This window comes from Ceratina calcarata, unplaced genomic scaffold, assembly GCF_001652005.2.
Source record: "Ceratina calcarata isolate Rehan_Ccalc_2016 unplaced genomic scaffold, ASM165200v1 scaffold131.2, whole genome shotgun sequence".
Classification (NCBI taxonomy): domain Eukaryota; kingdom Metazoa; phylum Arthropoda; class Insecta; order Hymenoptera; family Apidae; genus Ceratina; species Ceratina calcarata.
The window spans coordinates 100,653-114,883 of record NW_017134152.1 but is presented as its reverse complement, the minus strand read 5'-3'; the positions used below and the strand labels follow the sequence as shown (position 1 = coordinate 114,883).

General features: G+C 35.9%; 1 protein-coding gene across 1 annotated transcript in view; it reads left to right on the top strand.

Annotated features, from left to right (window-relative positions):
• Positions 1-14,231, top strand: part of LOC108629210 (uncharacterized) — a 124,623-nt gene that overhangs the window by 48,524 nt on the left and 61,868 nt on the right. The gene's annotated exons all lie outside the window — the stretch shown is intronic.

Sequence of the window (14,231 nt, the reverse complement as noted above, 5' to 3'; positions counted from 1 at the left end):
AATTGATGTTTCCCGTACCAATCTGGCCAAGCCGCGGGTGCCACAGGCGAGCCACTACCTATAGTGGCCACTCCTTCCCAGGTAGCGCGCTCAGTGGCCACAACGCCCGAGCCTAGGAACACGATTAGTTCCTATCTCCATGAAGGGCCTCTCGCTTTTAACGGTCGTAATCGACCGAGGAGAGGAAAACAACGGACCCAGTGCGATCGCACCGTGTCCGCCAGCCTACCTATCGCTGGGGTCGAGCGCCCACCTGCCGAAGTCTGCCGTCCCCGACACGTGCCTTACGAAGGCGTCAGGAACAAATGTCTTTTCGATATTAATAGATTAATACATTTTTTTAGAGAGTATGAAGCTTGATCGATCGATAGAAGAAAAATTATACAATCCCGTTTAAGGAATGTTGATGACCTCCATATTCCCAGTACGTGCCCATCTGCGAAATAGCTCTGAATACCAAAATGTGTCTCATTCGAAACCACTTAACATCATATATAAACAGTCTTTACTACAAAACGACGAAAATAGAGGTGGTAATATCTGGTGAACTGCTCTGTAATTTGTAAGTTATTCTGATGAATTTAAGACCTGAAATTGATATATCACCATATCTTGCATTGCTCTTACCAGGATTATTAATAAAACAAAATGAAAAATGTGAAAAATATGGAGGACAAATGAAGAAGGAGCAAAAGATAGAAAAATTGAAAAGAATAATTTTACTTTTAATATCGTATTCGTCATTTACTAGCCTCCCGTCATTGTTTAATCACAATTAATTTCTTCGTCAGAAATTATAAAGATACGATATCTCATTTAAAAAGGCTTCATCGACATTCTTAACTCGACATATTCCCACTTGTCGGATTTCTTTGTGTAACCTGGTGCTTCTGACGAAAGTCACCAGACCAGACATCAAACATTTCTAAACGGTTGTTTGTACGTCAATGGAATCGATAGAAACGCGAGCCTAGGCGCTTTGAGTTTAATCTGGGTCAACGGTGGAGAAGAGATTAAGTGCCCTTGATTCACAATCCGGTGGAACTCTGCACCGCCCGGTGCTAATTTATTCAGGGTTAAGCTTTATGTACGACATTTATCGTATTATCCTGATAATCAAACGGATTTTTGAAAAAAAGACTTGTCCTTTCCGCTTTTTATCCAGAAACGAAGCAAAAACCACAGTGAAGGATAACGCGATCGATCCAGCGTTTCGTGCTCGCAATCAGTGTTCGAATAAAAAGTGGAACGAATTCTGATTAGAACTTCGATTTAATTCACGATCCACGAATACGTTCAGTATAGTGAAACGTCTTAATTTCTGTTAGGCATTTCTAGTAATTATTTTTTTCTTTTTTAAGTATGTATGCTGGTATGCTGAAATATATGGCTTGCGAAGTATGTAGAAATTATTTCGGTTTCATTTATCTATGTACTAAAATGAAGAACATTATATTTTTCTTTTAATAAATTAATTATAACATGTTCATTTATCACGTGGCGACATCGTAACTCATAATATAAAGCTAGATTATATAAATCTTATACGTAAAAACAGTTTCTGTTTTTTAAGTGATTTTTAATGAAGATTGTCTTGGAGAATACGTTTATGATGGGACAAATTGCTCTCTATTATTGTAAGTTTCATGGTAGAAGCGGATGTCAGTTTACCGATAAATTCGTGGACAGCTTAAAAGCACTAGGCAACAATATAAATGTGCGGGGTAAGAAGCGCAGGAATTAAAATAATTGCCGCGCGCACTTGCCGGGTTTGCAAGCGAGGGGAGAAACTAATATCAAGGAAAGGAACGCCGCGACTGAGGCTGCCGCACCATCGAGCAAAAAGCACGGGCCTCCATCAACGAAGATGGGCTTACGTGTAAACGTTTTTCTCTGGCGCGCTGAGTGCAGGAAAATATCGAGTGTCAATATTTTACTGGCACAATGGATCGTCACCTGTCTGTAGCAAACTGCAGCCTGGATGCATCGGAAGTACACTTGCCCGCCACCCAGCCACTCCACGTTGTCGTTTAACAAAGTATCTTACCGCTGGTCTGACCCATCTGTACACCGATATTCATCTCGGCTGCCTCTCACAGTAACAATAGCCAAGATAAAATAGCTGATTATTCTTTGATTCCGTTGAAGGATGTTTGCGAAGAATATTATATTTGATAGACTTTATTTTTGGTACATTTTTAACTTCAACGTACAGCGTAGCTTATTCTTTTCATAAATATGAAATTTTATTTCTCATGTAAATTGAAACACAATAGAAAAAGACGTTGAACATTGTTAGAATGTATTTCATATTCACCGCGTACTGTTCTTAGCGTCACCTAGTGACATATATATTATAGAGTGTAGATCACGACTCTGCTGAATGCTCTTGGTTACTTCCGGTGACATGTGCTGAACGAGTGTATAACATAAAATAAAGTATCTTTCTAAATCTTGAAACATCCAGTGTTTAGTATTCATTTTTATCATCGCTCGTTTACGTATAAGCAAGTCCACTACTCTGCAAACTTTAATTTTTAACAAACATATTTAACACGTCTATGTTTCAAGACATTCTGCGACTAACGGTACATTTTTGAAGGCCGCTTTCCTTTATTATAATCCACGTCAAATATTTTTTGGGACACATTTTTACATGAAAATTGTAGTATATGTAGGAGAGAGAAGTGAAGGGTGGAATTCACGATCGTAACTCATGAAATCGTGTTTTATGAGATTTTTTTGCTGCCACCTAGGGAAAGATTAGATCGTCGGGATTATTCTGAATCCATTCCGCTATCTATGGGATACTAAAAGAATGTAAAATTGCAGAGAAAGGAAGCGCTTTCACATTTTTAGATAATACTTTCCACGAAAGGAGCAATATTATTTTTATTAGGTGAAATAAAAATTTTCTCTCCTAAGTAATTCATCATAACACATTGAAATAATCATTGTCTTAATAAAGACTTAATCGTACACGTGACGAACATGCGACAGTAATTTATATTTACTGCGAGTGGAAGTAATAATCTCCAGGAATGTGAATTCAATCGTAGGAATCCTTTCAAGTTGCTTACCTCTTGGAACCGGGTTGATCCCATAATCAATTTCAATAATCCCTAGACAATAGAGGAAATACTTTCAAACAGGCAAATCGAGTCAATTTCGTGTAAACTACACTTCATTTTCATCCATTCTAAAAATACTATAATTATATTTACAATTTGCATATTCCTAATACGATAAGTGATTAATACAAATACAAATTCGCGTCATATATTCAGTTCAGAATTATCATCATCCAATACTAGCAATATAAAATACAAATACACTGCACAAAAAATAAAAGGGAAGCCTTGCAATTAAATTTACCGCTCGCAGCGAAGAATAAACAGAAAAAGAGGAACAAGCGAGTCGATATACGTGGTATCTTAAGCCGGGGCTATATCCCGGTTAATCCGCGGATTGAAAACACAGTCGCTGGTCTCAGGCTCGATGTTTGCTCGCGAAAAACCGGTAGATATATAACCGTGTTCGGCTCATTCATATGTATGACGTAACCCAGTTTCGATTGCGTCCGGGACTCTCGAGAGGAGACTCGAAATTCGCGGACGGTCAGTTTCTAACCGCGGCGAGGGTTGCTCGCGAAATTTTAATGATGCCGCGTACGATCGGTCGACACGGTGCTTGCCAACTCTGTGGATAATTGACTCGAGTAATTACGCGTCTACACGAGCATTTCAAACTTTTTCTATCCTCCCTTGACGCTTAAGGCGGGTTACACGGCTCACTTTACTCGATATGACTTCTTCAACAACATTCAATGAGATTCGAAATGAAGTGAACAGTGAATTAATTTTTGATTAACCCTTTGAATACTTTATTTTATTGTTTGTTGAGCTAAATCGAGTATAAAATTAAATCATTGTTTTTAACGATATTTTGTAATTATTACAATGTGTAAATATGATTTTATACATACGTTTATTATCGTTAAATAATGGTTCATAATTAAAATGCATCCGAGAATGAGGTCAAGAGGAAGCATCTGATCAGATACATTTCAAACTACAAGTGATACTTCCTGATACTTATGTTCTGCACGGGCATCCAATTTAAAAACGATCACCGTATCGGATAAACAAATTTCTTGGGAATTTGATAAGCCAGAAGCTTGTTCCGATCGTGTAAAATTTCTACGATTTCGGGGCCAGAATTCATCGAATGTTCAACTAACGACGCAACCAAGTTTATTCCCGTAAAGTACACTCCAGTAATTACAACCGAGTTCGAGTATTTGATTTCGAAACCATGTTTGTACGATCACCCATTAAAACTTTCGATGAACTGAAATTTGATCCGCGGTGCGTCGTCGAATCCAACGAAAGCGCGGTTGGGAAAAAGAAAAAAGGGAAAGAAGAAGTTACGGAATGCTCGATACATCGTTTATTTCAGCGTCTCAAAGATACCTCTTTGCTCGTATTTTCAAGATATGAACTACCTGCATATATTTTATTTCATTTATACACAAAATATATATATATATATATATAAATAAATAAATAATAAAATATATATATATATATATATATTTTTATATATGACACATATTTTGTATAAACTAAATATTGCAATAAATATATAATACACTGGGAGAACGTTTTACGTAAACCGGAAAAGACAGTATACGTTCAGTAAAGGGAAAACGCGTGAAGTGAGATTAAAAAAATATTTTTAACAAAAACCTTAAGTTTTACGATACCAAAATAGGCAGAAATAGACAGAATAGATAGAACAGGGTTACATAAGGAGTTGAGAATCCTTTGCAGAACGATTGAAACCCGTAACGAACGCGCGAGGAACAGGAAGGAGGGTTCCGAATGAAATTTCATCGGTTACGATTTGCAGTCGACAAAGGTGGCCTCCGAATCCGAAACCTTTGTTAATCAGACAATTTCCACGAGGGTTAATATGATTTTCGACCCGTGGGCCGCATTGTCAAGGAAGCATCGGTGCGCACACGAAGAGAGGGGGCCTTCGACTGTTTGAAAATCGACCGAACCGTTTGTGTCTTCGGTTCCGGAATCCGGCTGTCTCGAATGCCCAACGTGGCGAGCGGATTTCGAATTAGCAGACCAGCGTCTGCAACAGTACTCGAAATCGACTATACTTCTCTCAGAAGATATTCAATCAGCCTAGTTAAATAACCATTTTGTTAGAGAAATAAGAATCATCATATGGGGAGCTATGACATTTAGACTAAATAATTATGGATGTATATAGAATTTTACTACAAAATCGATTTGTACGTAGAGAATTATTGAAGACATAACGATTGTAGTATATGATAAGTTAGATTCGGTAGAAGATAAGATGAATAAAAAAATTTAAGAACTGAAAGTATCTCACTGACTATCTCATGCAATTACAGGTATTCTCAAACTAACACAGTTCACATTTTTTTATGTACCTGCATTTATAAGCAAAAGAAACGTCGATGCAAAGGAAGACTCGCGTTTTCTCCCTATCCCTTCTCTCATTTCCCTTTTCGGTGTCATTTGACTCCGGTTATACGGCTTCCGATCGATAAAATGCACTTTTGCCTTTCCTCACGTTCTATAAGTCTAGTCTAATGTAAGCGTAAAGAGGCTGTGGATACGTCTCACGTATCAAAGCAGTTACGGGTCAAAGATCCTCGAGTCGTGAACTTTATAACTGACTTGATCGAAATAATATAAGCTTGATAGTGATGTAATGTTACGCATTCCAAAATTGAGTTATAGGCTTGTCAACATTCAAGACGTACGAGCTTTAAAGTAGATATTAAATTGAAAAGGGGCTTTCACATCAATCCTCGGTAGATGCACTTAACATCTATTTATTAATGAACGTGAATACGAAATGTACGAGTACATAACTTACATACTATTTTCTCCATAATGCTATGTGAGAAGAATAAGGATTAACTGAAGAACTAAAATACTCCGTATGCACATCATGCATCGAACAATAAACAAGAATGAAACAGAAGAACGCACAAGGCGTTAATATACTGAATGTATGAAGGCGCTAATGTATTGAAAGAGCAAACCCTTTCATAAATTAAATAATTCCATGCTACTAAAGAGTTTAATAATGATGAACCAATTCTAAAAAATAATTGATAGACTCGTATAGGAAAATATCTGAAACAAAACACAAGAAGAATCCTGGGAGGGCCAAGAATATTTGAAGTGAAATCATGCAATTACATTATTGATTCTGTTTATGCACGAAGGGAACAGCGTTGCATGTAATCTCTAATTACCAGGCAGCGCGCGACATACGCTGACTTGGCATAGCTGTTCCCCGTTTCATTACATTCGAATTTATGCAGCGTATAAGCTAAATTTTCCCTTTGTCTCTCCAAGGAAAGTTTATTCAAATTAGATTATCAGAATCGATAATAATTATTCTTAACTATTCTCTTGTGTTATGTTTACTACTTTGGTTTGTTGATGCCCGGATGATTAGCTTAATTAACACATTCGAAGCGATTTACTGGAAATCCTTGAAGAGAAAGAGTACTTTGTTTTAAAATGATTAACGATGATTATTTTCTTAAACACTCTTTTCTTTTGTTATTTGCGAGTTCACTGCTCTAGTTTATTAGTTTAATTAAACCAGTCTAATGAGGTTCCTTTAAAAGATGTTTATGAACTTTCATTCACTGGTATTTTAATTAACTTGACATTGTATATTATAAAAACACTTGAAACATATTTTTCTTCTTATATCAAGCGTACTATATATGTATACTCTGTCATAATCTCTTAACATGCTTTATGCTATGTGATAAAATCTTGTTAATAAAAAGATTTAATTTTTTTATTTTCACATGGTTACAAATTAAGAAAATTTTGATAATTTTTACTTTATGATCACACAGAGCGAATTTACTCAAGATAAAATATCACGATTACGGTCGTGAATGATCAATGATAAATCACGAAGATATACTTGCTATAAATGGACTTAAGCTACTTCCGAAATAAAAATTTTTATCATTCTATTAACTAGCTGACTTTTTTCTACAAAATCCTTCAAATTTAAAATGTATTAGTTGGAAATTTCTTCAAAATGAAAAGATAACGTAAAAATGTAAATATTAAAATAGCTAGCTTGACTTTTTGGAAAATAGACTACTTTTAAAATAAACGGTTCAATTAGTGATTTTACATTGCCATTTCTAGAGTTAATAATAGCCAGCAAGTTGCCTCTGGAACTCCAGGAGTGAGACCGTCTGCTAGAACATCACTGCCTGGGGAACATACGACGCTAAGAATGCGATTGTGTCTTTTCTCACGTCCGGTCAAACATCGGTTTTCGTGTCACGTTGATAGAAACAGCGTGCATCGCCTGACGATGTCCTCGCAAGAGAGTCGCGTCTTGAGTGGAGCTGACCGTTTGGATAAATAGACACGTTGGGCCAGGCTAGGGCGGGAGTCTGAGGTACAATAGAAAATTAATGGCGACCTGCTCGGCATACCGATGATGTACCCCGTTGCGTGATTCCGCTGTAATTTCATTTTCCACCTTTGCGAAACTGATATTCATTACCAGACCGCGGATTTTATCCGAATTATTTACAGAAAAGCGCAGTTTGTAAAAATTATAAATACTGCATTTGGTGTACCGAATTATATAAAATATCGAAAGTGCATATTGTAGAAGGAATATTTATCTGGAATGGAATCTTTTAACTATCATAAATATCTTGTTTGGTATAAAAATTTGCAGTCTATTAATTATTTACTTATTATACATACATATATATAAATCGAAACTTTCTTTCATAACTTCATATAGTCTAAGCTAAACATTAAACACATACATTGTGTAACAATAGTTGAACAAAATTTAGTTCATTAATAACAACTTAATGTCTGAATGGAAACAAATTGAGTGTGATAACAAATTTAATCGTGTATAAAAGAAAAATTGTAATCTGGATTATATGAATAGAATCAACAAATGAAAAGTTTTGTTAGAGAATTGATTATAGATCGATGGTGAACTGTAAATGCGAGTTGCTTTACATGAACGGAATGTTTTAACTTCCATATCGTAGTTCGTAATGCGTAAGTGTTTTGTGTGACTTTCAAACTTCAAACAAGAAATAGTTCGCTTGATATCTTCGTAGCTTTGTACACACTACTGTATCGGTTTTACTACTTTGCAATTCCCAAATCAAATTTTCTTTGGTTGATCGTTTTAATACGAAACATTTACGTTTAATTCGAAACGAGAGTTTGTGTGAGACCTTCTGCCCGCTGTGCATTTTCAATTTATTCATATTTTTATGTACATGTGATTACTGAAGTTCAATATAACTGTGCTTTTATAAATGGTAGTTGATTTGAGAGATAGCTATTGAATTTAATATAGCAGTGCGTTTATATAAACTGCGATTAATTCTATACATCACGACGGTAAACTCAACAGAGTGAAATTGGAAAAAGACATTGAATGAAGGTAAAATAAAGTAGATAATAGTTAAGACAACCTAACCAAAGCAAAGGAGACTGTGAAAGTATGAAAGCAATTAACATTAACAAATAAATATTCAGCGAACTATTTCTTGTTCAATATACACAAACGGCAAATGGCTTCTTGATTCCCCCTTCCTTAATATCATCGGGCTTCATAACGGGGAAATCGAACTCCCGATAAGCAGCAGCGATTCCAATTTAATTCCCGGTCATAAAGAACGGTCAATTGCTACGGTAAGAAATAAATTCAACGCTTGAAACGCGATATTCCTTTGTTCGCAAAAAGCTTTCAACCGTTCCCTATGGTAACGCGGTATCGTTGCCCCTTGGCTTTAACTGTGCCGCTATTCAGTTATTGACTCGCTTTTATCAGATTCCGCGGAGAACATTTTAAATACGATCCAGACATGAACTCTACTTGCCCGGGCGGCCTACAGTGCGTCGGCTGAGTAATTGAACGTAAATACCGTCCTCTGTTATTATCCTGACGGCACTTTTACATCTACAGCCATTAAATGAGCCTTGTTTCAAATTGTCGTTTACAATCATTGTTTTCGCCAAATAAAATGAGACAACGCGCTTTAAAAAACAAATCATAAATTACACGCCAACTCCTTCTAACATCTCGAACAAACAAAGTTTATAGGTCGATTATAAAAAAATAACTTAAACTCAATTTCAAGGGGTGTAAGATTTTATATAACACTCACTGTATACTAGATTGAGTTGTATATAAATATCTACAGCTGTGACAAAGTCAAATTTACCATTCATAACTCGTTATACAGTTATTTCAGGTATAACGACGCCCGAGTCGAGGTATAAGTACACAGTTTCAACTTATTGAATTTCAAACGGGTTAACGGAGCGTTATTGCGTTTATAAAGGAACGCGGCCGCGTCACGGCTGTCGCGTTTTGTTCTGATCCAGATAAAGAACGGTATTTCATGTCTCGTTCGGATGCTAATGACGTATTAATGCTAACGACGCTCGTTAACAGCATACATCGCTTGAAATAGTCCCCTGCTCCTATATTATTGTCATCTTTGTAGAACGGATTGGACAATCGACGATTTATTACGACTGGGACAAATTAAGTTGCTTTGTCTTATGTTATTCGATTATTATGTAATTTCAAAAATGTTCAAATTCGTTTGTCAAATGAAGACCCGATTCACGTATTTAGCTTTATTTACTATGAATCATTTTAAACTGTGAAACATAGATTACGTTACAGTGTACAATTTATATTCTGTTATATATAAGTTGGAACTGTTATAACTTTTATTGTTACGTATAACAATTATAATGTGAGATTGGTACAATTTTGTTTCATTCAGAAGATTCTCTACTTTTCACTGTCATTCATCTTTTATTATGATTAAGAGAATATGAATGTATGATAAAAACTTTGTCTAATTCTCTCTATCTTTCATAGATGAGACATTGTTCTAAAGTATTTTAGCCAGAATATATTATAATGATAAGTTTAATCAAGCCAGTTCAATCGACTAATTGATTTAATTTATCTGCAATAAATATGAGAAAATGAGAAAGAATGTAAAAAGTAACTTTTAGAGTTCTATTTACGATACAATAATTATGGCACACTGACGCGTATGCTATATCAATCAATCGTCTGATTTAAAGGTGAAGAGGAAATAAGACAGAATTAAAGGAGTACGATTGAAATTCGTATCCACAACACAAAAATGATGAGCACACACGTATGCTCAAACTACATTGTACGATTGGGTCAACAGTTATTAAGACAACATTGATAAGACAACTGCACGCGAATGCACGCAACTCGGAGAGCTGCTAATTATAAGACACGATAAATCGTGCGTGCGTCCATTTATCATCGAGGAATATTAAACGCGAGCCGAGCCAACCCGAACTGAACACTTTATGCAATTGTTTCAGCAAGCGCGAATCAAATTATTCGAGGTCGCAGCGTTCGGCATTAATCTTCCAATGGATAAAAATCTTGACGTTTCTTTCGCATCGCTTTCGTTCTTTTACTGCTTTTTTTCGATATTTTTCTTTTCAAAAACTTATTTTTAGCTACAGTTCATGGTAATTATGCTATGTGTAATTATACACATAAAACATTTACTATGAATAGAAACAGATTTAATGTTTATTTGTATTCTTTGTATAATTGTTTGGAAATCCGTTAATGAGAACGCGCTCAGGTTCCACTCATGTTAAGAATCGATACGGTGTCGATCACCGATGCGATCGATATTCAAATTTACAGACCAACTAGCGCGTCAAACATAATCATCATCTCCTGCGCATAGAAAACGATGACCATTTTCAAGATCAAGACTTCATAATCTTCTTCCGACCGTCATCACGTACATGTGTATTAAAGTGTTCGTGAAGGTCAGATAATCCTACCTCATTGCATAAGCTCAACTCACGGTTCGTGTCTATCTCAATCTCTACTCTTATAATCTCAATTTCTCTCAATCTCACAAGCTTCGCAATTAATATATAATAACTGCAAAAGGCCCTGTGCAATCGGTTAATGGCCACATTTCATTCTCAGCACTCTTATAGTGTTTCTGCAACGTAGTTATAATAGGAAACCAGTCTTTTGAGCTCATAAAGTCTTCGTAGTGTGAGTGACTGACCGTTTAAATGAATAAATGCGTTTCAAAGCCACTATACTGTGTACGCTCTATTTTTCGCCAACTCGTATAACCTATCCCTGGCATTAAAAACTCTTTGAAACAATAATTCTAATTATATTCTCATTTCATTCAGTGTGTCAATAAATTTTACGATTCTTCGGAAGATATAACGCAATGTAAACATAATAATTATATGATAATAAAAATATAGTATATAAAATACAAACGGAATCAGAGTCGTCGCTTATTGTTAGTTTTAAGATTGGCTCCAAGCTCAAGTCCCTGTTTCAATTCACATTCAGCAAACAAGCATCAACTTTAAGCATTTCGACTCAAGCATTTGCTTCTTAAAGTAATTCCTACTGGAATATGATTCAAAGTCAGTTCTTAAGAATGTCTCAAGTCTGCATACATATATTCAGTCAAATAAGAATTTCTTATTCAAGTGACAGAGGGTCCTACATTTGAAAAGTAAGGCTACATTATCAAGTCAAGGTTTTGCACGACTTAGGACCACATGTACATAAGTACATACATACAATCAATCATAGTGTGATCCATAAGCGTTTTGACGTTTATTCGAAGAAAAATCGATTTCTAGCATGACGAAATAAGAGATATTGCAGAGATTGAAGATATTGATATTGATACCGACGATGTTGAACGATGATCGTTGATTTAACTAAAAATTCGATGTCTAGTAGAAGGGATTAATATTTCTTTAATATCTCAATGAATAATCGTTTTTCCATATCCGTATAAAATTTTTAATATTAGGTGTATCCATTCCTCTGTTTTATTATTCAAGATAAGAGCGGTTCACATTTTTTAAAATTTCATTTCCGGAAAAATTATTCGTAGAGTTCACGTTCGCGCTTTGTGCAAAACATGTGAAAAATGTACCATGCAATACCATACAATGAGACCATTCTTCATTAGCTGATACATTAGAAAATTTCCGAAAAGTGCCGGAGACAACGTAGGATTTGCTTAAACATTTACTTCTATAATCAAGCCTTAAGTATCATTTCCTTGGCTAAGCAAATCTTAAGTTCAGGCTGTGAATACATAAGGTCTTAAGATCATCTTATTCGATAAGTCTTATTGTTAGTAAAGTCAAGCAAATACTTGACCAATGACTCTGAATACCGCCTCATGTCCTTCTCGCTTGTTCTTGTTATATCTGTTTGTGTTGAGGATCTCGGATCTTAAACTCGAGCGCATTGTTTGAACGAATTCATGATCTGTTATATTAGAATTATCATGCAGACGACTGAACTTATTGAAATTTATGTTCATATTATTATATAACATTACGGTGTTAAGAGAATAATTATTCGTTGACCAGAAAGGAGAATAGGAAGCAAGAGGAGAGAGGGAAGTCCGCAGGAGTCTGGCGCGTCGTCTTAAAGACGTTGCAGCGAACGGCAAAGTTTATTAAACGACCTTGGCAGAGGATGGCGAACAACTTCGCCCTTGGAAAGATTAGTTTGTTCCCGACGCTGTAATAATCCTATAAAATATCCTTGGCAAGAGAAAAATCGACGAGTTGCTTTCTCGAGGTTCTACCTTCCGAAAATTCGCACTATCCACTCTTTCAATAATTTATGGATTATCTCTCGACCTAATCGTCCACCTTTTTTTACATCTTTACCTCTCTCAGGCTTTTTTCCTCCTCTTCCACTGTTCCCGCTACAATCTACTTAATGGAGGCTCGTTAAGCAAAACACTACTGCGTAAACTATTACGTACGTACGTACTACCTTTGGAAAACTGCGATTAGTACTGCGTCCCACGGTTTAATTTAAGCAGTCTAAAAATAATTCTGTTTCAACTACTGTTCTGGTCTATTAGGTAATTGGAACGTGGTTACCTTTACTAACGATAATTTGTGGCGTAATTATTACTTGCAATTACATACGGTTAGAAATACAAAGAAATGTATTAATAATTGGTAGTAAACTGCTTTTATACTATTCCATCTTTTCGTGTAATGTTGTCACAACATTAGAGGGCTTAAAACTTATCGAGAGGAAAAATTATATGTTTACTCTGATTAAAAAATGTACTGATTACTATGTCTAGTTGCAATAGTAGTAAGTGTACTGAGAACGCTACCTGGATCAGTTCTCACTTACCCTTATATGGGATATGTATGAATCGAATCATGCGTTAATTTTTAATAAAAAAAATCACCAAGTAATACTATCAAGACTGAGGATTGGACACACCGACTTCACTCACTCTTATCGACTGATGAAAGAAGATCGACCTGTATGCAACCTAAACGTATCGACGGTCTTTGTTCTCAGTTCTCTTAATAATTTTTATTTCGTTTAAATGTCAAATGTTTCACAATAGTATGTGTTGGTACTTAAATGTCATGAAGTGACAGTAAATTATTTACATTAGAACCAGAGTTATAAATAATTTAATATCAAAGAACCGGAATTAATTTCTACATTTAAAAAAAAAAAAAATACGTACAGTAGTTAACGAAATCATTAAATAAATGTGTATTATACATATATGTAACATATGCTTATTAAATAAAATTGTTAAACATCTGAGATATTCTACGGTGGTTCTGGTGGAAAAACGTCGTGGCTCACGACGTTTCGAAATCGTCGTCGGGTTGACCAGAAACTACGGGTCCGGTCATAAAAAAAGGTCTAGCAGGTACTCAGCGGGTGGTCTACCCGGATTTTCGCGCTAGTCTGCGGAACGAGTCGGCGGGCCCTTCTGAAGCCCCCGTGCTTTTACATGGGTTTCCCTATACTTTCAATTTTCTCCTACTGTACTGTAGGCTCCGCCGGGGCACCTCTCGAGTCAAAAATTTCACCCGCTTCCACGTAGTATTCTCACTACGGCTACGGTAATGGGAACAGCCCTTAATACTTTTCTTGCGTAGGCTTTCCGCATAAGACTCCTGCAATCAGTGTAAGTTGATTGCATAGCGGATGACTTATTGTTCTGCAAGAAGATAACAATAATCTATCGTTTGGTTCAACATATAAGGGTTCTCCTTGTAGCATATCGTGAAAAAAAGGGAACC